Source organism: Lactuca virosa, chromosome 9 (genome assembly GCF_052849685.1).
Source record: "Lactuca virosa cultivar CGN04683 chromosome 9, Lactuca_virosa_CGN04683_v6, whole genome shotgun sequence".
Lineage (NCBI taxonomy): Eukaryota > Viridiplantae > Streptophyta > Magnoliopsida > Asterales > Asteraceae > Lactuca > Lactuca virosa.
This window is the reverse complement of record NC_136434.1, coordinates 101,845,871-101,856,112: the sequence shown is the minus strand read 5'-3', so window position 1 is coordinate 101,856,112 and position 10,242 is coordinate 101,845,871.

Here is a 10,242-nt window from a genome sequence, read left to right as displayed (position 1 = left end):
AAATTGGTCTTGCAATTGGTATTGTTGTTACGACTGTTGAAGTAACCATTTCAGCAGAAACAATTATTGGTTTTGTTGTTGGGATTTTTGAAGAAAAAACTTTTCCCACAACTTTCGCATCCTCACCACTAGCCTTCGACTCAGTAGTTTTTCTTTCTCCCCCTTGCACCCCTGTGAAAACAGGCGGGGCATTTGTTGTTGGAAGAAGGCTTGATATGCGAAAGAGAGGAGCGAGTTGTTTGTTGAGAATGGCTTCGAATTGTATAAACTTCCGAGATAAAAATTCAGGAGTAATCAATGGAGAAGAAACCGGCCTATCAGAAATCTCTTTTAACTCCTTGAGTAATTTAAACACTTCTTCAAAGCTTGCACTTTCGGATGTTGAAAGTTGAGTAATTTGAGGACTCAAATTTTCATACAACTTAACAAATCGAGTGACTGCGTCACAAATGATATCAACCTTTTGATGCAATGATGCATAGTCATGTTGAACAGTTGCTATTTCTCTTTTCATATCTTCACGAAGTTCGTGAATTTGCAAGTTGACATCCTCTTGTACTTTCTTCACATCTTGAATAAAAAGAACATGTCGTTCCTTTGCAACATTCTTCAATTCTTTCAGATTACCAGCAAACTTCGAATTCTGAGAATTGATCCGAAGTTCATTGTTTTTTATCATTATGATCAATCTTCTCCGAGACTCGAGATTCAGAATCTTTAATCATCCTCGACACTTTACTTATGATTCTGGATTCAAACACCTTCAGCAACGAATCAACTTTAATACTTGAAACAGACGAACCAACCCCGAGATCTACTTGAGATTGAATGATAGAATTCAACTTTTGATTTAAAATCTTAAACTGCTTCATGGTCATCAGCATGTGATCTGGAAACTGCTCTTCTTCTTCATGAAACTCCAAATCTTCAAACATTCCGCCAAACCCCTCATTATCAGTCTCTGTCTCCATACAAACAGTTTCTTCAACAGGTGAATTTGGTTTGGGTGGCTCAGTAGATTGAGAAGAAAAAATAGAAGTAAAGGGTTGATCAAGAATGTGTGCGAATGTTGGGGAATCTGTTGTTGAAGTAAGAGGAGTAGAAGATAATGGTAAGGAAACAATACTTGCAAAAGGAACAGAAGTAGATGGACCTGTAGCTTCATTTTTAGAAGCTCCTTCACCCATATTGACATTTGCATCCGTATCAGATACGTGTGCAGGGATGCCTGAAGTTCGAACCTCCTCAGGAACTGATTTGGCAATCGAAACTTCGAGTGGTATGACGACTGTCTTCTCAGGAGTAGAACTTTCTGTGATAAGAGTAAACTCTGGAGTTTCTGGAATTCTTTCACCTTCATCTTCGGTTGACTCAGTAGAAATCACAAGTTTGCGAGTCTTCTTCTTCTTCTTCTTCGTCAAACGTTTTGCCATATTTTCAGCCCTTCGTTTCTTTGACACAGGAGAAACATGTGCGCGCACTTCCCTAATTAAAACGCCTTGATGAGTGATTTGAGGCTTTCGAATCATTTGTTGTGTGGGAGACTTGCGTTTATGGTATGACTTCATTTTAATTCTTCGAAACATTCCAGTCTTCAAAGGAATGATAACATTTTCTTGTGTTTCCTCAAGAATGGACTCAACCACTTGAGTCTCAGCAACAGATACTTCAACAGTTTCAGGCTTCTTCTTGGGAGATTTCGAAGATTTTGACTCAGTTTCATTCTTCTTCGTCTTCTTGGATTTCGTATCTTCTCTATCCAACAGTACGCCAGTTTCGATTGTAGAATCAATAGTCTGCAAATATGCCACTAAAACTAAATTCGAAGGATCGACCCTTTTAAGCATTGCATCGGGAATACGAGCAACTGATGGAAAAATTTCAGCACTGTCTGTGACATCCTTCGGATAGTGGTATGGTTGAAAAACTACTCTTTCTTCATCAGTGGGTACTAAAATACCTTCCTTATTGTAGAAATGTTGCAAGTTCAAGCTCCAGTATCTTGCATACGAAATGCCATGAATGACATTCGTATGTTCTACACCCTTTTGAAATTCCTTCCATAATTGAGTAGAATAGTCCACTTGAATATCATAATATATGCCAGCAACCATGGCATAAACTTTCATCCTTCCTTTATCAAGACCAGCGGATCGCCCAGTCAAACATCTTAGAAAAATTCCAAATAAGAAATTCCAGATTCTTGGAAGTCCAGATTTCTTAAAATCACTAATCTTGGACAATGGTGGCTGATATCCCATCTCATTGAACATGTGAACGATTTGTGGAAAAGTAAATGAAACATATGGAGGCGAATTCGGAATATCAAGAATTTGACAAAATAGTTTCTTGGTTAGCCTGACCTTTTTATCGTTCACCAGATGAAATGTAATTGTATCAGATGCTTTGTTGTATGTTGCAGTCGATCCTGCTTGAGAAAGCCAGGACAATGGAACAGAGAAAGAGTTGAACATCGCTTTAGCCCAAACTGAGTTCTTCAAAGCAACTATGAGCATCTTTAATTCTTTCGGATACTGAGAAACTTCACCCTCCAAGTAGTAGTTTGTTGCTTGAATCTTCATTATTGGTAATGAAGAGGCATCTTCAGTTGTATGAGAATCAACATGAGCAGAAGTCGCCATTGTTAGGGTTTGAAGAAGATGATGAACAGAGAATTTTGGGAAATTTGCTTTTTGATCGCGTAAACGGACAATGAACCCTTGAATCCCCTTTTATATGTAACCCTGAAGTTTGAATTTGAAGCGGGATGTGTATTTAATGAAATCCGACGTGACACCTTGAAAGTCGGACCATTGCTGCTGAAAAGTAGCCATGCGTCAAAAAGTAGTTGTCACATCACCTTGAAAACCGGACAGAATACCATACGTCATTTAAAAACAGCCTGTCTTGTGATCACCAAGAGTATTGTAACCGTCAGAACCCTTCGAATGGAAGCAAGGCTCTTTCATTTTTGGGATGAAAAGCGAAGTCATACGCCAGAAGTTCGGAATCATCAGCCTGAGTTGGTATTACTCAGAACCTCAAGGATTTCGTGAGTGCTGTGTTCCAAAGAATAGAGACGTGAAACAAATATAAGAAAAATATGGGATAGTGTGATGTCAAACTATTGACACAAAAGCAAATTCAATCCCGGGCAAAGATTACTTCATTAATCATTAAGAGAAATGATCAATAGCTTGTGTGGGTTCCCGTGAATTACAATCGAATACTTGTTGATAAGTATCGAAGGGCTTCTTTTATAATTCTTCGTGGGTAGTTCAAAAAAATTTCGTTACATGTCAACCTAAACATAAGGTGAGAAATTGTAACAGAAATTACTTGTTTGACCAGTGTAGTCAGTGACAAGTTGACGTTGAAAAATTTTGAAATAACTAGGACATTCGAATGAAACTCACACGGAAATAATATTCAAGAAAAAAATTTGTGTTCTGGATCTTGTTGGGTAACAAACATCGTTGGTTTCGAATGTTTGATCAAGACCATGCATTCGAAATGAATATGATTTGAAGTTTCGAATTTTGGTACAGAAACAAAAGTTTCATGAAAATCTGGAACTTAGTTCCCCGTCAATTCCTTAAAAAAATAATGAAAATTGGGTTTCACTTTCATCACGGTCTCATGATGTCAGATCATAAACACAGAGTTTTGATATATCTAAGTCTCGATGGGTTTGATCAGAGACCTCTCGGACATATGTCTTCGTGTGTGATCGTGTAAGAACTTTATGGATGAAAAAGATTGATTTAAGACATGAAAAGTACCTCTGTTATGTTTGAACCAAACAGTAAACTCTTAACTCATTTTGAGAAGAGTAAGGTAGCTCAGAGACTAATGTGAATATAAGCCTGATTGGGAAGAAATCTTCGTATGAATAATTTCATTAAGGCTTTCGTACACACACATTGAGTCATGGAGGCTTTGGTCAACATGCAGCAGCATGTTTCTAGGGACAACCTAACTAGTTCGAATGATGAAAAATTTATCAATTCATACGAAAAATGTACCTTACCCTAGTACTGCAATCGTAATTCCCTCTGAATCTGTATGATAATCTACAACAACATACTAAAAAGAAATAAGAATCAAAATATTTTTGTTGTTTTGATTTTTCGAAAATAAAGACAAAACAAACTAAAATCTTTTTGGATTTTTGAATTTTCGAAAATTGAATTACAAAACTAAATAAAATCTTTTTGGATTTTTGATTTTTCGAAAATAAAGACAAAACAAACTAAAATCTTTGTGGATTTTTGAATTTTCGAAAATTGAGACAAAACAAACTAAAATCTTTTTGGATTTTTGAATTTTCGAAAATTGAATTACAAAACTAAATAAAATCTTTTTGGATTTTTGATTTTTCGAAAATAAAGACAAAACAAACTAAAATCTTTTTGGATTTTTGAATTTTCGAAAATTGAGACAAAACAAACTAAAATCTTTTTGGATTTTTTGAATTTTTGAAAATAAACAATACTTGTTGTAAAGATGCGAAATTTTATCATCTCCTTTTAAGTAACAAATGTACGAATTCGAAGAGGTCGAAGCGTTGACTATGAACAGTAACAGCTGAATCAACCCTTAAAATAAGTAACAAATGTGTGAATTCGAAGGGGTCGAAGCGTTGACTATGAACAGTAACAGCTGAATGCTGAATGACTTTGCCTTGTCTTTTATTAAGCGCCTCTAATTCATTCCTAATCGTGCATCATTCTTCTTTTTCGCATGGAACAGAATTTCCATCGATCATTCTAAGTCCCTCTATAATTCTTACAAGGGATTTTTCATCTAAAGGTTTCGTGAAAATATCAGCTAGCTGATCAGTTGTTTTCACGAAATGTACTTCAATATTCCCATCCTCCACGTGATCCTTGATAAAATGATAACGAAGAGTTATATGTTTAGTCTTCGAATGCTGCACAGGATTATGACAAATTCTTATAGCACTTTGGGAATCACAATATAATGGAATCTTTTTCATATTTATTGCATAATCACGTAATTGACTTTGTATCCATATTATTTGTGAAGTGCAAGCAGCAGCAGCCACATATTCTGCTTCAGCTGTTGAGATTGATACGCATGTTTGCTTTTTCGACTGCCAGCTCACCAATTTGCCATCGAGAAATTGACATCCACCACTTGTTGTTTTTCGATCAAGATTACAACCACCCAAGTCTGCATCCGAATATGCTTGTACAAAGAACCCAGTGTTCGAAGGATACCACAATCCTAACGAAATTGTTCCTTTAAGATAACGAAATATATTCTTCACAACAGTGAGATGTGGTTCTCGTGGATTTGACTGATACCTTGCACAATTACACACAGAAAACATGATATCAGGTCTACTTGCAGTAAGATAAAGTAATGAACCAATCATGCTTCTGTAAAGAGTTAGGTCAACTGCAAGTTTATCTAACGAAGGTGTTAATTTTATGCCAGTTGCCATTGGAACTCGTAACTTCGTGCTATTCGTCAATCCAAACTTTTCCAGCAGATTCTTCGTATATTTTTCTTGATTGATAAAAATTCCTTCTCTGTTTTGACGAATATTCAAACCAAGAAAATTATTGATTTTTCCCATCATGCTCATTTCAAACTTACTCTTCATCAAATCTTCGAATTCTCTAGACAAAGTAGGGTCAGTTGAGCCAAAAATAATATCATCAACATAAATTTGAACAAGCATTAGATGATTCCCCACTTTCTTTCGAAATAATGTAGGATCAACTGATCCTTGTTTAAATTTAGATTGTTTCAAGAATGAAGTAAGAGTTGCATACCATGCTCGTGGTGCTTGTTTCAAACCATAAACTGTCTTATCTAAAATATAAACATGATTTGGAAATTCTTCGTTAATGAAACCTGGGGGTTGTTCCACGTATACTGTTTCTTCAAGCTCTCCATTTAGAAATGCACACTTCACGTCCATTTGATAAACATCAAAGTCCTTGTGAGCTGCATAAGCCAGAAATATACGAACCGCCTCGAGTCTTGCGACAGGGGCAAAAGTTTCTTCATATTCGATTCCTTCTTGTTCTGAATATCCTTTGACAACAAGTCTGGCTTTGTTTCGAACAATATTTCCATCTTTGTCGGTTTTATTTTTGTAAATCCATTTTAACCCGACAATCGAAACATTTTTAGGTTTAGGAATTAATCTCCAAACCTTGTTTCGTTCGAATTCAGACAATTCAGATTGCATTGCAACAACCCAATCTGAGTGTTCCATTGCAATCTTAACTGTTTTTGGTTCAATTTTAGAGATGAAAACATTGAACATGCAAAATTCTTGATGAGTATTCAATACCTCATTCTTTGCACGAATTTGAGCTCTTGTTAAGACTCCCTCTTGTGGATTCCCAATTACTTGATCCTTCGGATGATCTCTTGTCCATTTTTCCATTGGTGGATATGCTGGATCAAAATCTAAAGGTGCATCTTCGTATATATCATCGTGTTCTGAGCCTACAATCGAACAAACATCATCTAAATCAGTATTATTTTCAATATTCTCTAAATGCTCCCCCTCAACATTATGCTCCTCCTCAACATCAGAATTCAATCTTTCTTTCTCCCCCTCGAAAGAATGTTCTCCGTTATTGAATGTATTCGAATCCAAGTGCTCCCCCTCTACTGGATTATTTTGCATACTTTCGCCTTTCTCTGAAGAATTGGATGTTGAATCATCAATAAGCTTTGTTTGTTCAGAGAGATGATTGTCATTTGCATTTATTTCAGCATCAACAGCATGATCTGAAATTCCAAATATTAAATCATAATCAATATCTAAGGTTTGTGAGGATTCAGATTCATCTTGTATGTCTTTCAGAATAGGATGATTTTCAAACAGTGATGTTGTTTGTTTAATGTAGTAATCATCAAATGTAAGATTAAAAGTTTCTTCAACTTTTCGTGTTCTTTTGTTCAACACACGATATGCAACTGAATTATGTGAATATCCCAAGAAAATCCCTTCATCAGCTTTAGCGTGAAATTTCATAAGATGATCCTTGAGATTCATAATGAAGCATCTACATCCGAAAACATGGAAAAATTTGACGTTAGGTTTTCGATTGTTGAGAATTTCATATGGTGTAATGTTAAAACGACGATGAATGAACGATCTGTTTTGAGTGAAACATGCAATTGATACAGCTTCAGCCCAAAGGTATTGTGGAAGATTCGCATATGCCAACATAGTCCTTGCCGCTTCGCATAGAGACCTATTTCTTCGTTCAACAACACCATTTTGTTGTGGTGTGTATGGTGATGAAAAATTATGCGAAATTCCTTTGTCCACCAAAAACGAATCAAGAATATTGTTCTTAAATTTAGTTCCATGATCACTCTTAATTTTTCGAACAATTTTCTTCAATGTTGTTTCCATCTTTTTGATAAAATCGATCATGATTTGAGAAACTTTGGATTTAAACCTGAGAAAATAAACCCACGTAAATCTGGAAAAATCATCAACAATAACTAAAATGTACCGTTTCTTGTTGAGAGTTGAAACAGTCGAAGGTCCACACAAATCAATATGTAAAAGCTCCAGAGGTGCAACAATTTTCGAATCTATTGTAATTGGATGACCTTGTTTATGTTGCTTGCCAACTTCACAAGCTGCACATAAAGAATCATTGTCAAATTTAAGTACAGGTAAACCTCTTACCAGATCTTGTACCACACGTTTATTGATGTTTCGAAAATTGAGATGAGAAAGTCTTCGATGCCATAACCAACTTAAGTCTGCTGTTGCTTTTGAAAGAAGACATATAGCAGGTTTCCCTACTATCGGATTGATATCCAAAGTGAACATGTCACCTTTCCTTTTGGATTTCAGTAATACTTCTTTTGTGTTGACATTCTTAATTACACTTCCTTCTTCGTTAAAAAGAACTTGATTGCCAGTGCCCACAACAAGTTGAGAAACACTTATCAAGTTATGTTGAAGACCTTCAACATATGCAACACGATTCACTGTGAATTGTCCATTCGTGATCTTCCCATATCCTTTGACTTGGCATTTTTGATTGTTCCCAAACTTCACTACTCCAGCATTTTTGAGACTTTGAAAATCTCGTAAATTCTCCTTCTTCCCAGTCATGTGACGAGAGCAACCACTATCGATGTACCATTTGTTATCATATTGCTCATCACATAGTACCTACATTCAATTGAAAAATTTAGGTACCCAAGGCTTTTTGGGTCCTTGGAAATTAGATTTCAATTTCGAATATAATGAAGAACTTTTAACCCAATCACAAACTTTGGTTTTGAGACTATCAATTAAGTTTATTTCTTCATTTAAAGGAACCGAAACATAGGTTTTTGATGGTTTCGAATGTTCACTGACATTACCCTTCAAATTCTGAGTTTGTGAATGAACATTCTTTGCTTTTATTACTGGTTTCCAAGCTTTGACTGAAATGTTCGAATCCTTAGAAGATGAACTGCCATTTGATGAAGTATTCACATATTTTTCATATTCATCGTGAATTTGCTCCTTTGAATATTTATTTGACTGATACATCTTTCCTTTGCCTTCAAGCCAATGATCAATGTTTTTCCTTGAAGTCATTCCTTTTTCCCGTGAAGTTTTCATTGTTTCTTTCTTCGTATGATTAGGAAAATTTGGCTTTTAAAGAACAAAATCAACTTTTGGATTTGATAAAAATGATTGAGCGTATGATGAATCAACAGTTGATTTAAAATGTTGACGTTGAAAGAATTGTTGATTTGATTTAGATTTATTTGAAAATGCTCTTGATTTATTAGTTGCTGTAACTTTCGAAAACCTTGTGTGTTTATTCACTTCAGAGCTTGAATGATTTGTATGAGATGATTGTTGAGGTTTTGTTGAAAAAGAGGAATTTTTAGCTTTGAAAACACTTTTGGTTGATTGTGATTCAGACATCTTTTGAGACTCAACATTTTGCCAAAATATTTTCTTTCTTGCTTGTCTTTTTGAAATGTTGTGTTCCTTCGAAAATTTTTCAATTTGATCTTTAAATTCCTTAGAATTGAGTTTGACAACCTTTTCATTTTCCTTTTCAACTTGATTTGAAAACACTTTTCTATTTTTGATTTTTCAACCCATTGTCTTTTTGGTTTTTGACGTTGGAATTCATACGAATTCTTAGTTAAGTTGTTTTCAACTGTGCTTTGATTTGAGAAAAAACCTTCTTCAGTTGTTTTTAAATTATCCTCCTCAACTAACTTCTTTAATTCTGGTTTTATATTCTCAACATTTCCAGTAGTTACGAAAACTTGATTTGGAAAAATGACATCATCTGTACATTTCAAATTTGGATAAACCACTGTATTCGTTTCAAGATAGTGTTCTCCTTTTTCATTCATAACTTTTTCGAACTTTTGTGTATCACCATACACTTGATCAACCACCATTCGAGGAGTTTCTTCTTCTTTTGTAAATTTCTTTTCCTTCGAAATTTTCTCTTCATCGTCATCATCACTATCATCAGTTTGGCTGTCTTTGAGATCCACGAAGTTCATATCACAAACTTTCGAAGTTGAGGGTATATCAGTTTCATTTTCAACCATCAAATCCTTAAAATTTTCTTTTCCCTTTAGATGTTAAAGCAACATTAACAACTGACAACTGAGAACAATCAACATCTTCTAGTTCACTAATTTCACTAATATTGTCAGAATTATCTTCAATATCAGCAAAATTAGATTGAGAATCAGATGTTGAATTCTCAGTTTTTTTCAAAATTTAAATTTGTTCAGATTTAGTCAAAGTATCATTCACTATGTTAACTAATTCTTTCGTATCAAGACATTCATCAATTTTGACAATTCCATATTTATATCTATCATCAGGAACTTTGTCAAAATCAGCTATTATCTGCTCACAATCATACGGAATATTATCTACCTTAGCTCTTTCGAATGCTAGAAAAGGTAGTAATTTTCTATGTTGCTCTTTACTTATGTCACTTGAATGATGTAAATCAGTTAATTTGCCATATAGTCTTTTCGCAGAATTACAGTAAATGTTTCTTTGTGCTAGTAAAAGTTTAACTTCACTCGTTAAAGAATCTCTATCACACATAATGTTTGTTATTTGTAATTCCATACATTTAATTTTGCTTATTTTCGAGTCTAATCTCTTTTTGGTCTCTAACAACTCCATGGACAATTTGTTGGCCTCATTACTAGCAGACACAACAATTGAATCAAAATAAGTAACCGTCT